The 24019-nt window shown below is 39.8% G+C and overlaps 2 long non-coding RNA genes across 3 annotated transcripts in view; one reads left to right on the top strand and one right to left on the bottom strand.

Annotated features, from left to right (window-relative positions):
* LOC130683461 (uncharacterized) overlaps positions 1-8153 on the bottom strand; it is a 67206-nt gene extending 59053 nt beyond the window's left edge. For both annotated transcript variants that reach the window (XR_008997218.1, XR_008997219.1), the window contains exon 1: positions 7456-8153. This is a non-coding gene — a long non-coding RNA (uncharacterized LOC130683461). The remainder of the gene's footprint in view (positions 1-7455) is intronic.
* A 28-nt stretch (positions 8154-8181) lies between these two features.
* LOC130683462 (uncharacterized) lies at positions 8182-20444 on the top strand. Its single transcript, XR_008997220.1, has 3 exons — positions 8182-8495; positions 11679-11810; positions 19041-20444. It is a non-coding gene; the product is annotated as an uncharacterized LOC130683462 (long non-coding RNA).
* Positions 20445-24019: the final 3575 nt, after the last annotated feature.

The raw sequence follows: 24019 nt of genomic DNA, 5'->3' as shown, positions 1-24019 counted from the left end.
AAAAATCAATTAAACCAAGAGCTAGTTCGAGAAAATAAACAAAATAGATAAGCCTCTAGCCAAACTAATTAAGAGAAAAAGAGAATCAACACACAGCAACAGAATCAAAAATGAGAAAGGAAAAATCACAACAGACTCCACAGAAAAACAAAGAATTATTAGAGACTACTATGAAAACCTATAATGCTAACAAGCTGGAAAACCTAGAAGAAATGGACATCTTCCTAGAAAAATACAACCTTCCGAGACTGACCAAGGAAGAAACACAAAATTTAAACAAACCAATTACGGGCAAAGAAATTAAAGCAGTAATCAAAAATCTATCCAAGAATAAAACCCCGGGGTCAGATGGATTTACCTTGGAATTTTATCAGACATACAGAGAAGACATAACACCCATTCTCCTTAAAGTTTTCCAAAAAATAGAAGAGGGGGGAATACTCCCAAACTCATTCTATGAAGCCAACATCACCCTAACACCAAAATCAAGCAAAGAGCCCACCAAAAAAGAAAATTACAGACCAATATCCCTGATGAACGCAGATGCAAAAATACTCAACAAAATATTAGCAAACCGAATTCAAAAATACATCACAACGATCATACACCACGACCAAGTGGGATTCATCCCAGGGATGCAAGGATGGTACAACACTCGAGAATCCATCAACATCATCCACCACATAAACAAAAAGAAGGACAAAAACCACATGATCATCTTCATTGATGCTGAAAAAGCATTCGACAAAATTCAACATCCATTCATGATTAAAACTCTCAGCAAAACGGGGATAGAGGGCAAGTACCTCAACATAATAAAGGCCATCTATGATAAACCCACAGCTAACATCATACTGAACAGTGAGAAGCTGAAAGCTTTTCCTCTGAGATCGGGAACAAGACAGGGATGCTCACTCTCCCCACTGTTATTTAACATAGTACTGGAGGTCCCAGCCATGGCAATTAGACAAAACAAAGAAATACAAGGAATCAAGATTGGTAAAGAAGAAGTTAAACTGTCACTATTTGCAGATGACATGACATTATACATAAAAAACCCTAAAGACTCCACTCCAAAACTACTAGAAATAATATCGGAATACAGCAAAGTTGCAGGATAGAAAATAAACACACAGAAATCTGTGGCTTTCCTATACACTAACAATGAACCAATAGAAAGAGAAATCACGAATACAATTCCACTCACAATTGCATCAAAAAGAATAAAATACCTACGAATAAACCTAACCAAAGAAGTGAAAGACCTATACCCTGAAAACTGTAAGACACTCTTAAGAGAAATTAAGAGGACACTAACAAATGGAAACTCATCCCATGCTCTTGGCTAGGAAGAATTAATATCATCAAAATTCTTCAACGAACTGGAACAAATAGTTCAAAAATTCATATGGAAACACCTAAGACCCCAAATAGCCAAAGCAATCCTGAGAAGGAAGAATAAAGTGGGGGAGATCTCACGCCCCAACTTCAAGCTCTACTACAAAGGCACAGTAATCAAGACAATTTGGTACTGGCACAAGAACAGACCTGTAGACCAGTGGCACAGAATAGAGAGTCCAGTTATTAACCCAAACATATGTGGTCAATTAATATACGATAAAAGAGCCATGGCTATACAATGCGGAAGTGACAGCCTCTTCAACAGCTAGTGTTGGCAAAACCAGACAGCTACATGTCAGAGAAGGAAACTGAAATACTGTCTAACCCCATACACAAGAGTAAATTCAAAATGGATCAAAGACCTGAATGTAAGTCATGAAACCATAAAACTCTTAGAAAAAAACATAGGCAAAAATCTCTTGGACATAAACATGAGCGACTTCTTCATGAACATATTTCCCCGGGCAAAGAAAACAATAGCAAAAATGAACAAGTGGAACTACATCAAGCTGAAAAGCTTCTGTACAGCAAAGGACACCATCAAGAGAACAAAAAGGTATCCTACAATATGGAAGAATATATTCGTAAATGACAGATCCGATAAAGGCTTGACATCCAAAATACATAAAGAGCTCATGCACCTCAACAAACAAAAAACAAATAATCCAATTAAAAAATGGGCAGAAGGTTATGAGCAGACAGTTCTCCAAAGAAGAAATTCAGATGGCCAACAGACACATGAAAACATGCTTCACATCGGTAGTTGTCAGAGAAATGCAAATTAAAACCACAATGAGATATCACCTCACACCAGTAAGGATGGCTACCATCCAAAAGACAAACAACAACAAATCTTGGTGATGTTGTGGAGAAAATGGAACCCTCCTACACTGCTGGTGGGAATGTAAATTAGTTCAACCATTGTGGAAAGCAGTATGGAGGTTCCTCAAAAAACTCAAAATAGACATACTATTTGACCCAGAAATTCCACTTCTAGGAATTTTCCCTAAGAATGCAGCAGTCCAGTTTGAAAAAAACAGATGCACCCCTATATTTATCACAGCACTATTTACAATAGCCAAGAAATGGAAGCAACCTAAGTGTCCATCAGTAGATGAATGGATAAAGAAGAAGTGGTACATATACACAATGGAATATTATTCAGCCATAAGAAGGAAACAAATCCTACCATTTGCAACAACATGGATGGAGCTAGAGGGTATTATGCTCAGTGAAATAAGCCAGGCGGAGAAAGACAAGTATCAAATGATTTCACTCATGTGGAGTATAAGAACAAAGAAAAACTGAAGGAAAAAAACAGCAGCAGAATCACAGAACCCAAGAATGGACTAACAGTTACCAAACGGAAAGGGACTGGGGAGAATGGGAGGGAAGGGAGGGATAAGGGCGGGGAAGAAGAAAGGGGGTATTATGATTAGCATGTATAATGTGGGGGGAGGACGGGGAGGGCTGTTCAACACAGAGAAGACAAGTAGTGATTCTACAACATCTTGCTATGCTGAAGGACAGTGACTGTAATGGGATTTGTGGGGGGGGCTTGGTGAAGGGGGGACCCAAGTAAACATAATATTCTTCATGTAATTGTAGATTAATGATAACAAAAAAAAAAGAATATAAGATACCAAATATATGTATGAACGATGAAAAAAAAAAGTACTGAGGCCAAAGGCACAGTAAACCAGTGCAATTACATAGAGATTCTAAAAATAAACCTGCACATTTGGAAAAAAAAAATTTATATATATATATAATATATATTTTGTAACCTACCCTTGATTAGAAATTCTAAACATTTCTTCCAAAAATACATGTCAAGCTCCAAATGTATACATACAACTTCAGGTCAAATTTATGGAATGCAATTCATTCTTAAATATTAGACTCCCTGTATTCACCTCTAAACATTTAATAAGTAGCTAGGGTATGAGTGCCAAGAACTTAGCGTGTACTTATTATATATCAGGCGATGCGTTAAGGACCTAACAAGTGTTATCCCAGTTACACCTAAAACCTTATAAAGTAGGTACTATCTTCATTTTATAGATAGGGAAATTGAGGCTCAAAAAGCAACATAAGGAAGTTATACAGCTAATAAATGGTGGAATTAAGATATAATAAGTGCCATTTTTATTATTACTGGTAGCTCCAAGTCAGAATATCTTTTTCCATTCCATTATTTGTTAATGCTTTTTCAGAAACTAAACTTTGCATGTCTTTCTACATAAAGTAATTCATCTACTTCTAAACCTACATATCACTATTACAATTGAATAATTTTATCAGAAGGAAAAATAAACCCCTTACCAGCTTTAAAGATAAGTTAGAGGCCAATTAAATATAGTTATTTTAAAATAACATATCACTGACACTGACATTTTTAACAGGCTACATGCTTTATGCAAAGTACTTAGAAACACTTTTATTTACATGCCAGGTACTTATATTTTGAAAAATCTTTTCAACTTTTACAGGCACCTGATTTTGTCACTAGGTAAGATGCATGCAGCTTTAGACTGTATTTCAGAACAAAAAGTCTGCTTCTAGCACAAATGGAAGAGACTCAGAGAGAACTGTTACCAAATGTTGACAGATACATCCCAATTGAAAATAACTGTTACTACTCCTTTTTAATTCATGTGGACTTTATAGAAGGCATGAAACATCTTTAATGAAATTAAACACACCAATTCTTATCACTAAAAGTTAAAATACTTTAACTCAACAGTGAAAATATAATGGGGTGAAATAACGCAGGTTGGTATATTTTTCACTTACATTTTTAGAATTTGAAAACTTGAAGAATATATAAAAAAAAATCCAGCCCTGAACATGTACAGAAACCTAAAGGTAGATGAACAGTCACTGGCACTCTATTTAATGGGGAAAAAATTGCAATTTTATGCAAGACATAACTACAAAAATAACACTTTTTTGAAAATTCATTCATATATGATCCTTAACTGAGCAGTAGCCCTTAACTAAAACATATCCAAAAAAAGCTCCCAATTTCTAAAAGGTTAAACTAGTATGAATGCAATTACTGTACTGGAAACTACTGATAAACAAAAGAAATACAAAGAAAAAAATGACTGATTTTAATATATAAATCAGTCCAATGAAAAACACAGAATTTATTTCCAAGTAATTTGGATAACAGATTAATCTCAACTCCAATTTCAATGCCAACAGTTGGCCCTTAGATAACGTCTGGGTTTACTAAGTATTCATATCTACTAAATACCAACAAATTCTCAAAATAAGTTATATTCTTTATGGTTAGTTACAAGCATCCAGTCTTTCTGGTATTCTGTAACTAATTAGTGGGATGGCATTATAACATGGGACCAAGTATCATATATATATATATGCCTTGAAATACAGAAAGCTTGTTTTATATTAACCACATTCAATTAACTACCATATCCACAGTTCTCACAAAATCTACACTATAAAAATACAATAATTATTTTCTGTTCAGTTCACTCATACTTTTGGTGCTGTACACTGCTGTTTAAACCTTCTTAAAACCTCTCAGAGTTTAAATTTGTTTTGGAAGGAAGTTTAGTTACTGTCAAGCTAATCTTATTGACAATTCAATGCCTTTAAACCCAGTTAATTCTTAGAAATTTGTCCATCTATAAAACATGAAAATAACCAAATTAACAAATCAGATACCAGAATGCCAAAAATTAAGTCATTAAAAAAGAATCCAGAGAAAGAGGCAGCTGTGAAAGAACAGGAAGTGATGTACACTGCCATTTTGTAGATGAACTATTTAGAAACATAAGTACCAAACCAACCCAGACAAACAGCTCTCAATATTCCTTTCTGTAAGCAGCATCAGAGGTCAGCTGAAATAACCCTTAGGCAAGTTTTTTCTTAATAATCAGTTTATCTAATTGATCATGAATATACTTTTACCATTTTTAGCAGAATTCCTACCAGCCATTGAAAGCAGGATTTCTTTTCAGTTGTCCTCAAGAGTTCTTAGTTCTAACATGCTGAAATACAGCAAGCTTACCTATATCCTGTGTACATCCTTAAGTTTTGTAGCCTTTATTGACAAATCCTCTCTTGGATCTTTCCAAGACAATAACAGTCACTTTTTACTGAGCAGTATGTTTAGTTTATACATGCTAGTATATGAACTAATTCTCAACAACAACAAAAAACTTAACATAGAGAATTACTTTATGGCATAATTTGCCACTAAGGAGAAAACTGCACACAACAAACAGCTTTGTGCTATGATATGAAGATTCCAATGAGAAGTGCTATTTAAGTTTAAATGAATTCAAATAATAATCCAAAGGGAATAGAGTTCCATTTCTGAGGAAAAATAAAACCGATTTAACATACCATTAACATGTCTCCCCAGAACAAAATCAAGAAATAAGATGACAGAAGTAAACAAGTGCCTAACACTATTACTACTATCTTTAAATCCCCGTCTTAAAAAAATAAGTTTCAAAATGCATCAGACACACCAAAAAAGCTCTAAGGAGGACATGAAATGTAGATGGCATTTGGAAATACCAAAAAACAATTCACTCACTAAGTAAAGCTTAAACACTAAATACAAGTTGTTAGTAAAATATGTTTGAAGACAACTCAGATCTGTACATATTTTAGCCATCTTCATCACTTTGTGAAAAAAATTATTCTATTGCATATTCATATATGGAACATTTTAAAATCACTTCTAAATACTTAAAAACATATCTGATAGACCTCAAGATTACTCTGGTCACAAAAAAAAGCAGTTAGAAACATACTTCCAAAATGTTAAAATCATTTATTTCTACTTTACTAGGGACAAAACCAACAAGTACTACTGTAACCCAGATAAGATGATCTGTTTTAAAGAAACATAAATGAAGCAAAAGAACTGGAAAAATGACTACGGAATATAGATACTATCACAACATGATTGGGCAAATTAATGTTTTCTTTCTTCATTTCCTTAAGAGACAAATTATTTGCTACAGGAAGGTCTGTAACCTGATCATTTTCAAAAAATTCCAATTTCAATGTTATACAAAATATTAACCCTAAAAATTCACAGCTCTGGGAGAAGGAATACCTACCCATCAGACCGCCTGTCTGTATGAATTTATCTTTAATACTTCTTCAAGAGCTACAAAATTCATAGGAAGGGAAACGAAGAGGGAAATGAGGGAATACAAAATAATTTTATTTGAATCCTAACGAACGCCCAATATGCTCACAAAAACAAGTCAACACAGTGCTTAAAAGACATCAAAAGAGAGAGCGAGACATCAAAACTGTTCTGATATTGGCAGGGTCCCTCTCGAGAGGCCGTATCTCCCAACAATAATAACAGGAACAGATATTCTTCCCAGGGACAAATCTCAGGGGAAGAATATTAAACCGGTACTGTTATCGACTTAAAACCAAGGAAAATGGGTAACCTTTCCAAGGAAAGCGCCATTATTTCCCTCTCCTGCTCCCCCTCCCTTCAGTGCATCCACGGGTCTGTGTATGAAGGAACTGCCTTGGACTTCTGCAGCATTGCAGCAGACTAAAGGATGAGGAAGGGTAGGGGGAGAGAAATGCTTCCATCATCCTTACGAAGAGGGATGTAGTTTCCTTGAGCTGGGGAGGGATGCACCCAGCAGGCTACCCAGAGCAGTTTCCCTTCCCGAGAACGCACAGACACTACAAAGGAGCAGAGGGAGGAGCAGAGGGACCAGAAGAAAAAGGACCTCGCTCCTTTAAATCGGGGTGCACATCAACTCAGTCTGCCTAGGAGGGCCACACCTTCCTCCAGACATCCCCTTTCACCACCCCTTACGGTGACCCTCAGGAGAGAGGAACATAATTGCTCTTGCCCCTCAAAATGCGAGGACACCCAACTCAACAGCTTCTTCACCCCACCCACAGAATCACAGACCCTCCTTGTCTCCCTCCCCCACCCCACCCCCACATCCCTCCTTCCGCGCAGAGGCCAAAACGGGCCGAATTTCCCCGCCCCCTTCATGTCTCCCTTTCCCAAAGCAGCGGTGCCCTTACCCTTTCGCCGACAGGTCCGGGTAGAAGCGCTACCGGGGAGCGCTTGGGTAGCCGCTACGCTGGAGAGCAAGGAGTGAGGAGGAGGGTGGCAGGCGACACACCACCGCCCCCCCCAAGCCCCAGCAAGCCGCCCAGCCCAAGCTCTGCGACAAGGGGCAAAGAGGGGGGGCGGCGAGGGGACGACCGGGGTCGAGGAGGCGCCCTCAGCGCTTGGGCTCAGCTAAGATGGCTCGTGTAAGTGCCGGGAGCCGCCGCCGCCTCGGGGGAACCGGCCCGGGCCTCGGTCGCCTCGCGTCCTAACACAGCCGAAGCTCTATCGGTCCCCCGCCGCGGCCCCTCGGCGGGCGGGCCCACGGACAGCCCTCCGCCACCACCACCACCCCTGGGAAGGGGGCGCTCACAAAGGGAAGAGAGGCCGCGGGGCCAGTCGGCCGGCGGCGGGGCGGGGTCCCCAGGGGCCGGGAGGCCTCAGAGGTTCGCTGGTGTCTCGTGCCCTCGGCCAGCGAAGGGCGCAGGCAAGCGGGACCCTCCTCTCTCCTTAGGCGGCGGCACCGACTCACTCTCTTTGCCACCCTCCCTCTCTCTCTCTCCGAGCCCCGAAGCACAGAGCCCAGCCGCTGCCCAGATTCCCCCCCTGCCCCGACACCACTCCCCTCCTCCCGACAGTCATCCCAGTCTCCGATACGGCGAGTTGTCCCGCCTAATAGGCCCGACCCTGCGCGAGCACGACTGCTTACGCGTGCGCGCCCTCCCGGGAGCGCGCTAGTACTTGCACTGGGCGGAGTCTCCCAGAGAGTCCCAGCCTCTGTCCAGCTCGGCCTCACGCAGCTGGCGAAGCTCTTTCTGCCACGCGGGCATTAGGTGCAGTCATTTCACCTTGAAATCCGAGAAAGAAGAGAAATCTGCACTCCTTCCCCTTCCCTTTTCCCACTCCTGAAACATCCGCGCCACCCCCTGCGCCCCCGCGATTAACCCTGCGAACGAGAAGTTTGCCCTGACACACCTAGTTCAACCACTTCTTGAAATTCGGAGATAAACTGGTCAGCGTAATCAGTATGTAATGGAGTTTTAAGGTTCTAAAAGTTTATACCAATTTTGGGGACGGTAATGAGAGTTGGATATACAGATCTAAACCGGCCTATTTATAAGTGATGGTAGAAGAGATAAATTCTTGAAAAGTTTTTGAGGGTTTTCTTAGGTTGAGTAACAAGAAGTTTTTGAAACGAGCAATAAACTAAAGAGTCCTAAGGGTCCTAATGCAGGGAAGCGGTAGAGCTTCTTGATTTTTGTGTGTGGTGAAAAGTTCTATTTAGAGGAAAACCCCTTCAGCAGATTACAAAGAACAAAAACCAAACGGTGTGCCTTATGTGCAGTAATAAAAAATCTTGGTTCTTCAACCAATAAAACAACTGCAATAAATCTGTTGTGTGAGACTTCTGAGTAAAAATGTATTCCAGAACAGTTATTGGAAGTTAGGTAAACTAAGAAAATACACAGACGGTGATCAGAAAAACAAGCCATCTGCTTCAGTGGTACATACATATAATTTGTTCTAAATATTCCCTCCTATAGTAAGGGTCCTTATTCTGTGTGTCAGTTGTGCCTCTTTTCACCTATACTGTCAACCACTCTCAAATAGCAACTTCCCCTCAGCATAAAAACATGCCCTGGTTTCTCCTTGTGAAAGAAAGATTACAATGTTCCCCTTTATAGACAACTTCTTTGAAAAGGTGTCTGTCAACCTACCTCCACTGAAACTGATCATGCCAAGGTCAAGAGTGACTTCCTAGTGGCTATGTCTAGGAGAGTCATTTTAATCCTTTCCTTCTTGACACCTGCAATAATGACATAATCAATACTCTTTCCATCTTGAAACTGTGTTCCTCCTCAGCTTTTTCAACACCACACAAAAACAGTTTTTTATCTTCCTGTCCCTGCGGTCCCTTTTCCAGCATCCACCTCTTCAATGATGCCCGTCCAACCCTGATCCCTTCTTCTGAAAATGTAACACCATGTTCCCTTAGTAACATATTGGAATGGAAAGAAATTCAGGTTTTCTCATTGTATTTGTTATTAATTTTTTATGGAAAATTTCAAATACATACAAAATAGGATAGATAGACTAATAAACCTCCATGTGTCCATCACCCAGTTTCAGCTGTTATCAGTACTTAATCATTTTCCTTCACCAATTCTCCCATAACCTTTCTCAACCCCCTGATGTATTTTTACATAAATTTTTAGTAAGCTATCTTAACATTCACCTGTAGGTATTTCAATATGTATCTCTAACAAATACTTTTAACATATCCACAATATCATTATTACACCGTTACAATAGATCCTTAATATCATTTAATACCGAATTCATATTCAGTTTTTCCCAACAGCTTTCAAAAATGTCTTTCTATAGTCCATTTATCTGAATAAGGATCTGAATAAGTTGTGTGCTTTGTATTTGATTGATAAATATGTCTCTTAAGTATCTTTTCATGTATAACATTTCCCCTTCAGTTTTTCTTTTTTGTGTGCAGTTTCTTTGTTGGAGAAATCAGATTATATATTCTGTAGAATTTCCACTTTCTGGACTCAGCCAATTGCATCATCACAATGTCATTTCACATTTCCTTCAATGCCCGTATTTCTTTTAAACTTAGTTAAATCTAAAGGTTTGATGTTGTGTAGGTGGTATTTTATAATATTTTGTATCTGCCACTACCTTGTTCGCGCACTTAATTCCACTTCTACTATAAATTGTAGCACCCACCCCCACTATGTTTTCCCAGCACATAGGGCATTTTAAGAGACCCTGGCTATCTTTTTTATTCTTCTTCCAGGTCTTTGCCTATGATCTGATGCTAATAGATCGGCCTCCTCAACTTCTTAAAATCTCACACACTCAGCATACGCACATACATACACATGGGTTTATTAAATGTCAAATTTGTTCAGCAGTAAAGTATCGTTAGTAAAGATACTGCAAGACATATCAGTTATTTTTTCAATTTTATCCAAAAAAAGAAAATTGCACTCCTCAATGGCAGGAAAATAGTACGTCAATGCTTAGAATAGGTGCAGACATTGCACTTTCTGTGGATTTAACTCCCAAACATTTCTCTGATTTGTCCCATTCTTCATCCCCACAGCCTCTGCTATGGTGGTTCATACCTCAGTTTCTCACCTGGGGTACTGTAATTGCCTTCAAACTACTTTCCTTGCCTCCCAGCTTGCTCCATTCTTTATACTGAGGTGAATGGTTTTAATCTTCCTAAAATGCAATCTCTAAAAGCCAAATGTATCATTTCTTTGCTTAAAACTCTTCTTTGGTTTCCCAAAGCTCTCCAAGTAAAATCCAGACAAAACCTCTACATACCTTTCTAGCCTTATCTAGGATGTTCCCACCATCCTGAACTATTTATTCTTCTGCTAACCGACAATATGCTGTCTTCAGGATGTAGCACTACATTCTTCTGCCTGAAATGCCTTCTCTAGTTGGCTAATATTCTTCAAGATTTAACTCAAGTGTCACCTTCTGAGATATCTTCTTGTATCTCAGTTAGATATCCCTTGAGATATCTTCTTGTATCTCAGTTAGATATCCCTTGAGCCTATAAATTGTAGTCAGAAAACTCTGGGAAGAAGAATGGGTACCAACTGTCTTTTACCTTGATAGAAAAGTTATCTAAGCAGTGACAAAACCAAGAAAAAGCTCCTTCCATAATTGTCTATTTAATCCTCACAACAAACTTGGGAGGTAGATACTATTATTATGACCTCCATTTTATAGGTAAGGAAACCAGGGTTGAAAGTGCTTACATCACTTGCCCAAGATCACATTAATAAATAGTGAGCTAGAATTTGAACCTCATTGTAATGAATCAAAAACACACACTCTTTCCATCATATTATACTCCTGGCACCACCAACTGAGGACAGCTTGGTGCCATGTACATATTTCTATTGTATGTAAGAGATGCCTGACTATGTGTAATATTAGTGTATTTGTTACCATACATGTATCTGTATGTGAAAAACTAATGTGTAAATAGGTGCACTGACTGATACAGTGTCTACCCAGTGAAACCATATTTTGTCACTCAGTGTAAGACCAAGTCATATTCAACTTGATTTAACAACTACTTGTTGGATTTCTACTGTATTAGACTTAAGTAAAATACAGAAGGGACAAAAGAAACTAACTTTTACAGTTACTGTGTTCCTAGAACCGTATGAAGCAAGTGCTTTACATTCATTATCCCCTTGATCTTCCCAACAACCCTGAAAGAAGATGATGACAATTCCCATTACAGAGGAGGAAAGCTCCAAAACGTTAACTGTGCAACATCTCTCAGCTGGTAAGTGGAGAGTTAAGAGTAGAGTACAGGTTCAATCTGAATTTTAAGTCCCCCCTTTTTTTAATGCTAGGAACTCTAAATCCTGTTTGAGAGATAAGCTCTGTACGCACAAAACATTTCAGTAACAATGCAAAACAACCTATGAGCAAATAATGATGTACTGAGCCAGGCTTTAATTTTTACTTATCTGAGCCTCAGTTTCCTATCAAACTACAATAGGCTAAAATGATCTCTAGAGTCCTTTTAGTTAAAAAATTTATAGTTACAGGAATGATGCAAATAATATGTATAGATAACTTGAATTCTAAAGCACATGTGTGTATGTGCACATATGTGCATATTGAGAAACAGCAAGAGAAAACGCTCCTTTTGCATTCTACCAGAATCCTACTAAAATCCTAAAATCTGGTGGGGAGCTTCGTTGGTCATGGCGATATGTCCATCCAGCATTAAGTAGTGTACACATTTTTTTTCTGGCATCACATTTCCATTTTTATTTTCAAAATTCAAAATTGATTTTTAAAAGAAGCCATTATTTTCTCACAGAATCTGAAAGGCTTTGCATGTGTGAAAAAGAATGAATTGGCTGTTTCTTTTGGAATCTTGGAGGTGTTTTATTTTTATTAAAGTATCGTTGATATACAATCTTAAGTTGGTTTCAAATATACAACATAATGATTCAACAGATACCCATATTATTAATTCCTCACTCCCTCTAGTGTGCTTACAGTCTATCAACATAGTAAGATGTTACAGAATCATTGCCTATATTCTCCATGCTAGTGTATAAGTGTTTCCATAACATTATGATTACTTAAGGAATCTGTTTCCTCATAGTAGGAGGCAAAAACCAATAAAACCAAGTGTGTGAGACGGTCTTTGGTGAGAGGGATGTGTCTTAGAATTTTCAGTTTAGAAACAGGGACAAAGCACTTAATGGAACCAATAATCATCAAATAAATAAATAAATACATTACTGGAAGCCCATTCAGTGCATTCATATTTTTTGTCTTTAGGTCCCAGAACCAACCAAGGTGGGTTTGAGGCTGGTTGTCATATGTCACTCAGACATATCTACAAAAGGCTGCCTAATATAAGCATGGTATCATAGGCTGGAAAACAAAGCTCATCATGTATAGAGTTGTTTCTTGAGCTCTGTATTCTCATATAATTGGGTTCATTCTGTAAACACTTATAAAATGACAACCCTTTACAAATACCCCATATGTGGAGGCAGCAGGTTCTTTCATTTTAACCACAGGAATGAATAGATAAATGCTGGCCCAAGCTACCCTAAGAGTGGTGGAATACAACTGAGTTCAAGAAAATCCTGACCTAGAAACCTGTCAGTCTCAGGTTTCTATCAGATAAGCATCTGCAGCAAGGCATGAATAAGTGAAATCAGCTGCACCAGAATCTAAAAGAAATCCAGCCCTGAAGATATCAAGTAATGGATGTGAAATTAGTACAGCACTAGTTAAAAACGTTGGCTATGAAGTCCCACCTCCATCACTTATTAGTGTCATTGACTATGCCACTTTGTGTCAATTTCATAACCAGACTTACCTGTAAAATTGGGTTAACATTACCCTCCTTAGAGGGCTGTGTGAGAATTAAATAATATGTAAAGAGCCTTGCCCATAGAAAATGTCTTAACGTATTTGCTCTTACTGTGTACGGGTAGGGAAGTAGGTATTCATTCCACTGCTCTGATGCTACCCTCTGACAGATAACCCATGATCAGTGCATCATAATTGTCTGGATCATCTGTGAACGTGGGAAGGGTTGGGCAGCATGTTTGTGTACTGAGAGGTTTTTGGAATGTATTTTCAGGACTGATTGGTGATCTTGTCATGCCTTCCTTTTGGCTGACATCTGCCAGGATTAAGAAAGAAAAGACACAAATTCCTAACAGAGTCGTGCCACATAGGATATGAAACAAACAACTGGCAATCAAAACAAAAAATATGTTGATATTTTATTGTCCTGGGATTGCCTTTGGGCTTCCTCTTTAGCCTTCTCTTTATTAGGTAGTAATACTATACCAGTAAGAAGTCTTCTGGCTGAAAGTGACATTGCAAATTAGCTTAAGGGGAAAAAAAATGTATTCGATCCAGTAAGCCAATGCCCCAGGAATTCAAAGAGTTTTGTTAGGTGTTTTCTCTTTCTGTCTCCCCTTTTTCTGTGTCTCCACACACCATACCCAGCCCCCAACTGCTTAGCTATTTTTCTCTATACATTGGGTTATGTTATAAGGTTGTCTGTGTTTGTACTGGGGAGAGTACAGTTGGGGGATTCAGATGCTGCCATCTAGTTTAATATACCCCAACACTGAATGCTGCCTTTAATACTGTCTACAAATAGGCAATGAATCAAGGAGATTTCTAATATTGGTTTATAATCAAATTTTCTTTTACTGATATGTTGCATTATGATCACTAGTGACAGGAGCCCCTGTTCCAAGGTTCAGGTTTATACAACCACTTAAGTTTGCCTGCTATGTGACCTTTCCTACATAACCTGCTCTCTTCTACTTGCTGCCCCAAACCCCTGAGCAGGGGACAGAGGTCTAGTCTAGTTATCAAATGGTCTCATATAAATCGTGATCATAAGAGTCATCCTTTATCTTTCCTCTTCATGAACATTCTCAACACAGAAATGTAAAATATTGTAAATGGAGAAATTGAGGGCATTTTGGATTTTGTGAGCATGAGCAGATCAGAATTTGGGATTTATGGAACTATTTCCATGAGAAATTTAAGCAAGCTTCACATTGATGCCCAGATGAGTTTCCATCTTCATAGTTTATTTCATGCAGCAGAGAGATGATGGTCTGGGGTGCAGAGCAGAGTGGAATGGGAGGAATGGTCACAGAAGTCCAGATTTATATTATCCCAGTTTAGTGACCCTAAAGGCAAAGGAAACCTTCTCATTCTCACATAACAATACGTAAAATCCAGAGGAACAGCTGAGTGACCCAGCTTGGGCCCTGTGTAATATGCCCTTCTGCAGGCTTGTAGCTTCACCAGGGGGTAAATATTTTGATTGCCCTAGCTGGGATTTTGTGTCTACCCTGTGGCAAGAGGCTCAGAGTAACAGCTCCACAAGAACTACATAGATTAATGGAGAAAAAATTCTGCTAAGGAATGTAGAGCACTTTTTTGCCAGAAGAAGAGGGAGATATTCTGGACAGACAAAAACAACAGATGTTCAGTATGAGTAGAATAGAACTGACAAGTGATATGCTTTTATGGAGTTGCTAGCTAGAGTAGAATATGTTAGTACTTGCTGTGATCAAGTAAAAAAAAAGCAACTGTCACCTGAATAAAATAGACCTTTCATTTCTATGACCCATTTTGATCTTCACCATAACTCTGAGATATAGGTAGGGCATACTCATTCAAGCAACACAGAGAAGAACAGCCAAAAACATAGAGTTCATATGACTCTATGGGCCAGGTATAAATATGCCATGTACATTGATTTGGGAGGCAGGTTCCTTTCAGACATTCTTGGAACCTTAGAAAATCCTGAAACTATCTGGCATGTGCAGGAACCAGAAAATGCCCATCAGCCAGGAACATAGTGTCAAGTTGACAGCAACTTCCTGGGAACTCTAGCATATGTGTGTATCTTTTCCTAGGGTTCTCTATCATAATAACCTTTGTAGTTGTTATTCTTCCATGCACTCCAGAAAAACAGCTCTTATTCACTCATTCGTATTTCCATCTCCCTCACCTAAACCAATTTCTGACACACAGATGACCCACAATAAATGTTTATGTAATCAGGAGTTAATACATTTATGTTTATGTGATAAGGAATAGAAAACAGTTATTGACTGTCAGTTATATGGATTATGCTAGACTCTGTGGATTTAGAGATGGATAAAATACCATCTTCCTATTCTTGAGATCACAGCCTAATGGGAAAGACCAACAAATAAACAGTTTTAAGTCATTCAGGACTCTCAGATTCAAGTGGCAGACACCAGACCCAAAGTCTTTAAGAAAAATGGGAATATTTTGGCTCACACAAGCTAAGAAGTGCAGAGTTAGGGCTGGGTTTGGGCAGAACTAGTTCCAGGGCTTAAATGCTCTGGTTTCATCTCTAGGACTTCCATCATGTTACCTTTGGTCTGGGGCTTCACAGCAAGAGGCATCAGCACTTCCGGTCTTATATCTTCTCAAGGCAGTAAGTGCAGTGGTTTAGTGTGAAAGCTTGTTGACACCTGGCCTCACCACATACTGGCTATGGCACCTTTAACAAGTTAATCAAAACACTCTATGCCTCAATTCCACCATTTGTAAAAAGGGAATAATAGTCATAGCTACTCAATATAGTATTGCGAGGAGTGAAGAAAATCAACTCAGTGTTCATAACTTTCTATGGCGTACAGTAAGCACTCAGTGAGTGTTAACTATTTCATTATTATTGTTATCATTATTGTGATCTTCAAATTCAGGAAAAAATAAGAGAATTTCTTTCCCCAAATTGACAGCGAAAATCTTATTGCCTCTCACTGGCTCTAACTGGATCATGTGCCCGTCCCACCGGAAGCAGACCTGGGGGAATGCCATACACTGCCTGAGGCCTGATAAATACCTTCCATTTCAGGAGTGCAGAGGAGAGTCAACTTCACAAGAACCACGTAGACTCCGATAGGCTAGTTCCCAGCAATGGAGATACAACTATCAGAAAGAGAGGCAATGGGTGCGAGGCAGTAAAAACACACAAGCAGTGCAGCAGCACAATTTGATGGTACAGTTTGGCCACTGCTATGACAAGGCAGGCATGAGAGCCCATCTGAGGAGCCTCTGACTCATACAGGTGGTGATTTCTTTAATCAACTACCTATGTACCCTAATCCAAATGGAGTTGTGGTAACATATACATAACAAATTTGCTGTTTTAATCATATTAAGTGCACAGATCGGTGACATGAAGTACATTCATATTTGTTGTACAACCATCACCACTGTCCATCTCTAGACATTTTTTCATCTTCCCAAACTGAAATTCTGCACCTGTTAAACAATACCACCCCATTCCCTCCCTGCCCCTGTGCCAGTACCTGGTCATCTCTTTTCTATTTTCAGTCTCTATGAATTTGACACTCCAGTTACCTCATATAAGAGGAATCATACAATGTTTGTCTTCTTGCGACTGGTTTATTTCCCGTACATAATGTCTTCACATTTCATCTGTGTTATAACTTGTGTCTGAATTTCATTCCTTTTTTAAGGTTGAATAATATTCCATTGTATATGTATACCACTTTTGTTTATCCGTTTGTCAGTGGACATTTGGATTGTTATCACCATTTGTCTATTGTGAATAATGTTGCTATGGATGTACATATACGAAGACCTGTTGGAAATCTGCTTTCAAATTATTGGCTGTGCAAGGGGGGAACTTTTTAAAAACAAACAAAAAAGCAACTTTATTATCTTTTCTTTTTTTCTTTTTGAAAGGCTATGTGAAATCTCCATATTCCCATACCTCTTCTGGCTTTGATGACTCTCACACTATTGCCAAACCATAGAGTCAGCCCTTATTGCTGAGGACATTGATGAATACAGAGGTTTTCCCCATCACCACCACTGGACCCAATACTCTGTTTTGGAATTGGATAACTCACTGAGAAAGCTGGTTTTCCTCTCAGGTCAGACTCTTTGAATGATAGGATTTGTTTAGGATTGAGAAATTTTGGTTCCCTGGGAAGGAACATGCCAGCTGTGAAAAGCCCACAGTTGTAAATTGTCAGATGGTGACTGCCTATGAAACCTATCAAGATTCCTGACAGCTCAGCTGAGAACCTAATTACCAGTTACAAAGAGGACAGGAAAAACGTGTTGTCAGAGAGTGCCTGGTCAGAGAGAATGAGGTACAGGGTCCTGGCCTCGTCATCAGCCTCCGTCTTGTTACAACTAGAGCAAAGCACATTAGTATAATTGACATTACACATGTTTATTATATGGAACAAAGGAACCATGTCAAACCACAGCCCTGTGTCAGCTGAGTCTTTGGTAATCACATAAATTGAACAGTGGCATTTGACCTGATTGTTCAAACATTTCCAGTATGCTCAATGCCAAGGGTGATATCAAATCATATTTAACTTTTCTCCTGGAATTTACACAAATTTCAACCAATCCTCCTCCTTTCCTGCAGTGAAGAGGAGCAGTCCTTTGTTCTGATGAAACCTAGGGAGGGAGAATAACTTACCTAAGGTCAATCAGCAGCCCAGCATATTATCTTCTATGAATAATAAATCAGTATCAACCATGCTGCTGCAGCAACATAAGAAAACCAACATCTCCATCAGGAATCCCTAAATTGGGGAAAAGCAACACTAGCAAATTCACATGCTAATTTTTACAACGTCTTGGTTCTCTAGTCTTGCAAAACGCTCACACTTCCCACTTGCCTTTCTTTCTTCAACTGCATTAGCAGCACCTAAGCATGGAAGCTAACTTTCTCAATGGGAGCTCTTTTTTCAGATTCTTTAAAATCAGGGACCTGGTACTACAGCAGCAGGAAATTGGAAGAAAAGAGAGAGAGTTAACATTTACTGGGCACATTTATTATGTTCCAGATACTATGTTGTACTTCTAATTTAATCTATAAACCAACTGGCAAAGTTGATACTGTTATATTTATCTTCAGATGCCGTTCCTGGAGCTCAGAGAGGTTTGGTAGATTGCCCCAGATCACACACCTAGTAAATGGCAGTGCAGATTTTTAAAAAATTTTATGTATTTGTTCATTTTTTAGGATGGGTTTGGTTCATTTCTGGCTCCAAAGCCTATGTTCCTTGTAATGCATTAAACTACCTCAGTAGAAGAGAAGAAACTAAAAGTCCTTCCAAGAGATAAAGAGGTAAAGAGACTCCTAAGAGATCAGTCACTCTGAACTTCTAGTGCATTTTATTTTCTTTTACATGCATGGATTAGAACTGCCTGGTTAAATAGAAGGCATTCAGCAAAATACCCCCATCAGATTCAACACTACTACAGAGAATAGGGAACTGGGATGGAAAAATGGAAAGAAGGAAAAGAAAAGAAGTGGAGGAGGCGAAAGAAGACCAGGAAGGGACTAGCCCTGGGACACATAATGGGTAGCTGGAGGTTGTTGTCAGAGCCTTCTAACAAAACTCAAAGAACAGTGCAGACATTGACTCTCCTTTTTTGCTCCATTCACCATTTATTTTCTCTTCTCCTATAAAAGGATTAGCAGGTTGGGCTCAGTGGGAAAGAAGTCCCCTGTTACCAGCCATCTGTGTTCCGTTCTTCACTTCTGAAACAAGACAGCTCCAAAACTGAACTGGAGAGGGAGTTGGAGCTGCATACAGATCAGCAGAGCTGTTGCTAACAGCCCTGACGCCTGCAGGATGACTCAACCCTCTGTGCCTGGCAGAGTCAGCTGTGGTCCCCTGGAGCCTCCTACTCTTGGGGGAACATCAGAGATGTAGCAAAATGCCAATATCCTTGATCTTAGGCAGGAATTCAGGCCAGGAGGATAGGTAGGGGCACCTTGAGCCTTCATCTGAGAGTCTGCCTGAGGATGGGGGAAGGATTAAATGTGACAACGAGGAAAACACAATCCTTTATACACTTCAACTGCTCTGCAAAATAAATAAACTGCCCACAGGATGGGAGTAAGCAAAAGCCATATGGCTGTGTCACCAGGAATCTCACTCACTTCCTGGGTGAATTTTACTTAGGTACAGGCATCTCCTGCTGTTCCCTCACTTTCTGAGGAGCCCAAATACTCTTCCCGTCCTTACACAGCACCATTATACCTGAGAATATTCTTGTGCCAAGCAGTTGCTACCTTCAGCCCTCGCCCCTGCACCATTCACTCAGATCTCTGAGATGAAGGCAATTAGGAGTAAGCTACTCACATAGGGTGCCAGGAGGCATCTGGATTTGTCCTATACCACTACATGAACACCTGCTCCACACCCCACCCCAACTATCCCAGGATTCCTCAAAAAGCTTTCCTTTCAGCTGGCTCCTTATCACTCACCAATAACTCCCTGTTGTCATGGCAACCCAAAGAAATGGTTGAAGTTGCCAATAAAGGCATCTGCAAGAGCTCCCTAAACTCAGATTCCTTTAAAAACAATAGTACATTCAACCATTGTGGAAAGCAGTATGGAGGTTCCTCAAAAAACTCAAAATAGAAATACCATTTGACCCAGGAATTCCCCTCCTAGGAATTTACCCTAAGAATGCAGCAGCCCAGTTTGAAAAAGACATATGCACCCCTGTGTTTATCACAGTACTATTCACAATAGCCAAGAAATGGAAGCAGCCTAAGTATCCATCAGTAGATGAATGGATAAAGAAGATGTGGTACATATACACAATGGCATATTATTCAGTCATAAGAAGAAAACAAATCCTACCATTTGCAACAACATGGATGGAGCTAGAGGGTATTATGCTCAGTGAAATAAGCCAGGCAGAGAAAGACAAGTACCAAATGATTTCACTCATCTGTGGAGTATAAGAACAAAGAAAAAACTGAAGGAGCAAAACAGCAGCAGACTCACAGAACCCAAGAATGGACTAACAGTTACCAAAGGGAAAGGGACTGGGGAGGATGGGTGGGAAGGGAGGGATAAGGTGGGGGGGGGGAAGAAAGGGGGCATTACGATTAGCATGTATAATGTGACGGGGGTGCACAGGGAGGGCTGTACAACACAGAGAAGACAAGTAGTGATTCTACAACATCTTACTACGTTGATGGACAGTGACTGTAATGGGATATGTGAGGGGAACTTGGGGATGGCGGGAGTCTAGTAAACATAATGTTCCTCATGTAATTGTAGATTAATGACACCAAAAAAAAAAAAACAATAGTACAAAGTGGAAAACCATTTCCCTCCCCACCACTCTATCCATTCATACCCTTAGTCGTCCATTTTTGGAAAGACTCTTTTCTCTTGGAATAGCTGAGAAAGTGGCTCTTTTGCCCTTGAGGAAAGGCTTTCATATTCTAATACAATTCTTTCTTTAGACACTAGCCTAGAAATCTGATCAACCTATCAGGTATTAACACCTCTGAGGGTCCATGAAGTTTACAAAATATGTCTGTATGTGCCCTTCTACTTCATTTTCTGTGCCTGCAGGAGGAGTCTGGGTATTTGGTATTTCAGGGCTAGAACTGCTGGCTGCTTTACCACAGAGGGTGAGGAGATGCCTGATGTCTTCATATAATATGTGTGAAGGTACTTTGTACCCTGTATAAGAGTTTTCAAACAGTCATATTAACAACTATTCCCTGTCTGCAGTCCCCTTTAGTTCAAGGCCGTATTGCATAGGCGTTAAACTCATGGACTCTGGTACCAAAACAAACTTCCTGGTTTGAATCCAGGAACTCTTTCCTTTGCACTTTTGGCAAGGTTTTGTCTGTGCTTCACTTTCCCCATCTGTCAAATGAGGAAAATAATATTATCCACTTAGAGGGCTTTCATGAGGATCAAAAAAATTAAATATATAACGTACTTAGATCAGCATCTGGTTTTATATATCAAATATGCTTCTAGAGAGAATACGTTTCTGAGAAACACACAAGATACCCTGTCCTTGAAATGCACAGTCCGATATCCACATGGTACAGATAGACAGACCAATGATTATAGGTAATATGGCACGTGCTTCTCTAAAAGAGAAAGAGAACAGAGAAGAGCACCAGAAATTCAGCCCTGAAGGATGCTTGGGTTTTCCTAAAAGAGAGAAATGGTTTATCCAGTAGGCACTGTAGGTTGCTAAGGACAACTCATCTCATGAAGTTCAACAATTTTATTTAAAAGATATAGATCATAGAAATACAGGTAAACTAACAGCTCAGAAGAGCAGGAGACAGCATTTCAGCTATTTAAATCCTGATGCTCAATCATTAGCATGATTTAGCCATTCTCCTCTTGACAGGGCCTCTTTTACCACTACCGGCTGGTTCCTTACTCTTTGCTTTTTATTGATGTCCTCTACCTCATAGCTTCTATTTCCTGATAGATATTAGCTTGCGTTGACCCCTCATGACTCTGAGTTTGTCTCATGGGTTTTCCTTATACATCATTTTAGCTCTTGTTCATGCCATTAATAGCTTCAATCTCCCCCTTTTCTAACTCAAGTTTTAGAGAGTGAGAATCTGATGGATCTGCTCTTTTATTGGTGCCAGGTATGTTGTAAGATTGATCAGATGCCAATTCTGGTCCAATCAGCTAAGGCAAATGTACCTCTGTGAACTGTATATGAACTTTGGCTATCAAGGGCTGCCTCCTCAACAGAGGTTGCAGGAGGGATTCCCTTGGAAAGGAAATACGAATGTAGCAGTCAAGATATTCTGTGTACAACATAAAGAAGAAATGACATATACAAAGAGCATGGAAAATAGAAATGCAGTAGGCCTAGAGCTGATTCAACACATTAATGGAGGCATCGCTAAGTACCAGTCACAATGCCAGGAGTGGTAACAAATGCCATGATTAAGGTCATACAGCAGGCTATGGGAACCCACTGCAGGGCTACCTGAACCAGACATGGGATGTCAAGGAAATCTTAAAGGAAGTAAACTCTACATTGGGACCAGAAAGAGGAATAGGAATAAAAAAGAGTATGGCATGTTCCAGGATCTGAAAGTAGCTTACTGGGGCTGCCAGGACATGAGGGAACAGGAAGAGGCAGGTAGGAACAACATCACTCAGGTCCTGATAATTGTAGTTCCCATTTATTGGGCACAGAACCCAACACTCCACTAAGCATTTTACATGTATTAGCCTATTTAATCCTCTCAACAACCCTATCAGGTAAGAATAATTATTGTTCACATTTTTAAATGAGGAAACCAAGACTCAGTGATATTTAGTAACAATCTTATGATCACTTAACTAGCAAGTGCCAAAACTGCTAAGTTTTACTTACTTTGTGGGACACATTAAGATATTATTTTAAGAGCAATGGGAAGCCATTGAAGGATTTTAAGCAAATTTGCATTTCAGAATGATCACTCTTGTTGCAGAATATAAAACAGATTACAGGGAGCAAAGGGGTACAGAGAGAGACCCCTTGGGCTCCTATGTACAGACCAGGTGAGAGATGGTGGTAAGGTGGACTAGGACGGTAACAATGACATGGATGTATTCATTCATTTATTACTTTGATCAATAAATATTTAATGGGCTCCTAGTAAGAGTGCTTGGCAGTGAGGATATATATAAAGGTAGACAAGGTAGATGAGGTTCTTGCCCTCAGAATTTACCTAAAAGATAGAATAGATAGGAATTAATGGAGTTGAATGTGAGAGTGGGAAAAGGAGGAGACTGGGATAGTTTACTTCAATGCCCCTGCCCTTCCCACCTCATTACTTCCCCTAGGGTTGTGTAAGTTCAGTTGGGGAGCAGGGGGTAAACCAGTAAAGTTAGGAAGGAAGACCAAGGGACAATTCAGGAAGAGCTTTGTATGCCATTCTCATCAGCTCAGACTTCATTCTGGAGACTTGAGGGAACCACTGAAACTCTATAAGTAGGAAAATGGCTTGAGCAAATATCCATGTTAGTAAGTTCAAGATTTATCTCTTCTGAAACTTAGAATTCCTCCAGAGCCCATAGCCAGTTTGAGAGGGTAAGAAAACCCAGATCTTCTTTTCATATTGTGCCCTCTAGTGGTAAAGGGAAAATCGGTCCATTCCAACTCCACAGTTTTGTTTAGGAGCGGCCAGCTTTTGATTTCCCCTGAATGTCACAGCTGCTGTGACTCTCATCAAGTTCTGCTGCTTAGTCTTCAGCAGAGACCATTCATTCATTCCAGGAGACCCCCAGCTCTAAAGGCACAGCTGTGTATCTGACTGTAGAAAGCCCTCTTCGGAGAACTCTCAGTAGCCCGATTCCCAACCTCCCACCTGATCTCCACACTCTTCCGTGTCTTTGCAAGACAGATCTCTCTGCCGGCAGCCACAGGGAGGCACCAGAGACCAGCACTGCTGCCCTCAGGTGGGGACCTAATGAAGTGCGCATTGCATTTCTCCTGGACCACCTCCCTCTCAGAAAAGTCAGTTCTTTAAACTTGGCGTCTCATTGAGCATCCACTTCATTTACATCCGTGTTCTAAAACTCCCCCTTATACTCTCCAGCTCAAATCTAAGGAAGCAATGTGGAGGGGGGAAAAGCAGAAGCTCCTCCTTTCCACGAATTCAGCATT

Source organism: Manis pentadactyla, chromosome 4 (assembly GCF_030020395.1).
Source record: "Manis pentadactyla isolate mManPen7 chromosome 4, mManPen7.hap1, whole genome shotgun sequence".
Lineage (NCBI taxonomy): Eukaryota > Metazoa > Chordata > Mammalia > Pholidota > Manidae > Manis > Manis pentadactyla.
This window is presented reverse-complemented; position numbering and strand designations above follow the sequence as displayed.